At 37.6% G+C, this 3,812-nt stretch overlaps 1 protein-coding gene across 8 annotated transcripts in view; it reads right to left on the bottom strand.

The window, feature by feature from the left end:
- The window catches only part of LOC106876760 (serine/threonine-protein phosphatase 6 regulatory ankyrin repeat subunit C), a 72,025-nt gene that overhangs the window by 38,656 nt on the left and 29,557 nt on the right, over window positions 1-3,812 (bottom strand). For 2 of the 8 annotated variants that reach the window (XM_052966942.1, XM_052966943.1), the window contains exon 2: window positions 683-912. The exons of 3 other annotated variants lie outside the window; for them this stretch is intronic. The gene's annotated coding sequence lies outside the window, so the exon portion shown is untranslated. Of the gene's footprint in view, window positions 1-682; window positions 1,383-3,812 lie in introns of those variants that run through there. 3 more of the 8 variants (XM_052966946.1, XM_052966945.1, XM_014925458.2) reach the window with 3 other exon arrangements.

Here is a 3,812-nt window from a genome sequence, read left to right as displayed (position 1 = left end):
TGGCCAGCTAGTCGTTGTTTTACAGTCTTCAAAGTCACTGCCACCCCACTTATTGTACTCGACAAAAAAAAATCAAGTAATTCTTGTTTAATGTTAAATTGCTTTTATATTTGACTTGACATAACATTATAACATTAATATGAACATCCATCCATCCATCTATACACACACACACACACACACACACACACACACGCACATGCACATGCACACACATACACACACAGAAGCGCTCACATGCATATGATCTCAGTGGGGAGGGAGGTTAGCAAAGACTATGGGCATATATAAATATATATACACATACGTACATATACAAACATTGATATGAATAAATGAATATATATATATATATGCACTTAGACAGACAGACAGATAGATAGATTGGTAGATAGATAGACAGATAGACAAATAGACAGATATACAAACAGATAGATAGATAGATAGATAGATAGATAGATAGATAGATAGATAGATAGATAGATAGATAGATAGATAGATAAATGGATGGATGGATAGACAGCCAGGTAGGCAGACAGACTAACAAACAGATAGATAGATTGATCAATAGATAGATGGATAGTTAGAGAAATAAAGTGATTGTCAGACAAGCATTTCTGAATGTATGTTGTTAATATTTAGCAAAACAAACAAACAAAGCCAAACCAAAGTTTATACTGACATAGTTTTGTTGTGTTGGAACAGAAAAAATTTGAGTAGTGTTTGTTCCTTTTTTTTCTTTCTGTTTTTTTTTTTTTCCCCTGCTGTCTAGTCTTGTGTCATCTGTTTATATCCTTTAGTTTTCATCAATCAAATTATTCATTATTCTGGGGTTAAATGTATAAACCACAGTGACCAATTTGTTTGTTTTTGCTTCTGTTGTTCCTGTTCACATCCTGAAGTTGAGGGAGGCTTTTCGCGAAAGAAAACAAAAACACAAAAAGAAGCTCGTAAAATCACAACAGCAAATTAGAAAAAGAAATGAAAGAAATACACACACACGCACACACACACACATAAATACACACACATATAAACAAGAGAATTTAGGTAAAATCAAAAACTGAGAAGAAAGATGAAGAAAGAGAGAAAGAGAGAGAGAGAGAGAGAGGGAGGAAGAGGAAAAAAGAAAAAGATGAAAGAAAGAGTAAAGAAAAAGACAAGAGAGAAAGAAAGAGTAGACTGTAGTAAACATCTAAACACACACACACACACAATTACCCATCCCCTCCACTGTACCCAAAGATAAACAGAAAAAAAATAATAGAACTGTGTGTGAGAAAACAGTAGTAGTAGTAGTAATAGTGGTTGTGGTGGTATTGTATTATTTGTATGTTGTTTTTGTGCATGTGTGCATGTGTGTGTGCATATGAGTGTGTGTATGTGTGCTATGTTTGTGTGTGTATGTGTGCTATGTTTGTGTGTGTATGTTGATGGTATGTGGCAGTAAGTTGAGTAAAAAATTATTTTGTCTAGTAAACAGAAATAAGATATGTATTCGTGTGTGTGTGTGTGTGTGTGTGTGTGTGTGTGTGTGTGTGTGTGTGTGTGTGTGTGTGTATGTGTGTGTGTGTGTATGTGTGTGTGTGTGTGTGTGTGTGTGTGTGTGTGTTTGCATGCATGTCTATAGATAGCTGAATAGATTGATAGGCTGATAGAGAGTGAATGGGAAAGGGTGACGAAGAGGAGCGAGAGAGATAGTTATGGAAGATGTGAGACTGTTGCTTTTAATAAAGTGAAAAAAGTGTCAGGAACAAAACAAAACAACAAAGTATGAAGAAACAAAACAGATAAAAAACAACATGCTGCTTCAACTATACTTTACTCTTTATCTTATCTAGAGTGATGAGACAGGGAGGAGGTGGGATAGCCAGAGTTGCAGTAAGAGGAGTAACCGGTGGGGAGTAGAACTTTGTGTATGTTATATAGTAAGAAAAACAAATGCACAAGGAATTATTACTATAGTAACCATAACAGTGGTGTTATTTCAGCCACATATGAAATGCAGGGATGGAAGAGTGAGAAAGGAAGAAAAGAAGGAAGATGAGAAGAGAGGAAGAAAAGCAGAAAAAGCTATGAAGAAAGAAAGAAAGAAAGATTTGAAGAAGGATCTGTTGATCTTCCATATGCATCCTGTCAGCACCAGAGTGCATGTGTTGTGTGCTGGGGTATGTTGTATGTGAGTAGGTGAGTGATTGCTGTTTGATTTTTGATTTGCGTGTATGTGGATGTGCACTTGTGCATTTATGTATGTGCATGTATACAGTTATGTGAGTGTGTATGTATGTGTGTGTATGTATTTGTGTCAGGTTGTTTTTAGTGCTATTGGTAACATGCAGTCCAGTACCACCTGTCACATGATTAAGCAGTTGATGATTAAAATGGCAACCCCTACTAAGTCTGCTTGCTAAGGAAGGTGAATTTCGTTGGACATCCTACTGGACAAAAAACAAAACCTATAAAAATGGGGTTGAACTCAGAAGAGTCAATGACCATCCAACAGTTGAGAGTAAGAGACTCTTAGACTCTTAGGGGAAGGAAAGCTCTGATGTAACACCTGAGACTTCGTTTGCATTCAATGATATAGACTAGTTCTACATCACTCTTCTTTTTGGGCAAATGTATATGTTTTTTACAGAATGGAACTGGCCCTTTGCAAAGCAGTCCTCTCTTTAAGAAGCTTCAGGTATTAGCATCACTTGATTTTTAACATCTCTATTATGTGTTGCATATTATGGCTGGGAATAGCTGAAAAAGGCTAAATACTCAGTGAAGAACTCCATGGTGGAATGGAGGCTTGTGTCAACGTGGTAAGCTCTCTGAACATCTGTTGCAAAAGGCGCCCATCATTACCATATCTGTGCAAAAGTATATAGGTTCATAGCAGGACTGAAAATCCACATCTGAGCTGCTCATGTTTAAGAGAATAATCAGTTAATAGCATTGTTTGAAATCAAGTTGCAGCTATCATGTATGTGTTTGTATATCACCACTACTCTCATCTCAAGCCATTCCTCATTTTCCCCATATAATCTTGCAACTGCTACCAATCAACCCTTCTTCACTTTCTGTCTCTAATCTCTTTTCTATTTGTCTTTTTGAGGACTCTGACATGTGATTACCGTCTTTATTTCTTTGTCCAACTTCACCCTGATTACTCTCACTGACTCTTAACCAATGCAAGGTAGCTGTGTATCTCCTCTGCATCATGTTCCTGTCCCTACATTCATACGTTACTCTCTCAGTATCTAATGCAAAGTCACCTCTCTTTCTATTATACTTTCACCCATAAAGCACCCAGTACACTCTGTAAAGTGGTTGGCGTTAGCCTGGGAACCCAGCCTTAAAAACCAGAACTTGCTGAACCATCCAACCTATGCCAGCATGGAAGATGATGATGATATATGTATATAAGTGTATCTCAAAAGTAACCACATATTTTGAAAAAAAGAATAGGAATTTATTAAAGGAGATTTATTAGATGATAAAGGAGACCTGTACTACTATATATGTTGAATCTCTTCATAACAGAGGAGCAAGAGATAATCTCAGTGCAGTCTGTGATCACATTCATCATCATCATCATCATCGTTTAACGTCCGCTTTCCATGCTAGCATGGGTTGGACGATTTGACTGAGGACTGGTGAAACCGGATGGCAACACCAGGCTCCAGTCTGATTTGGCAGAGTTTCTACAGCTGGATGCCCTTCCTAACGCCAACCACTCAGAGAGTGTAGTGGGTGCTTTTACGTGTCACCCGCACGAAAACGGCCACGCTCGAAATGGTGTCTTTTATGTGCCACCCGCACAA

This window comes from Octopus bimaculoides, chromosome 4 (assembly GCF_001194135.2).
Source record: "Octopus bimaculoides isolate UCB-OBI-ISO-001 chromosome 4, ASM119413v2, whole genome shotgun sequence".
NCBI lineage: Eukaryota > Metazoa > Mollusca > Cephalopoda > Octopoda > Octopodidae > Octopus > Octopus bimaculoides.
Note: the sequence above shows the minus strand (reverse complement) of the source record. Positions and strands in the feature narration are given on the sequence as shown.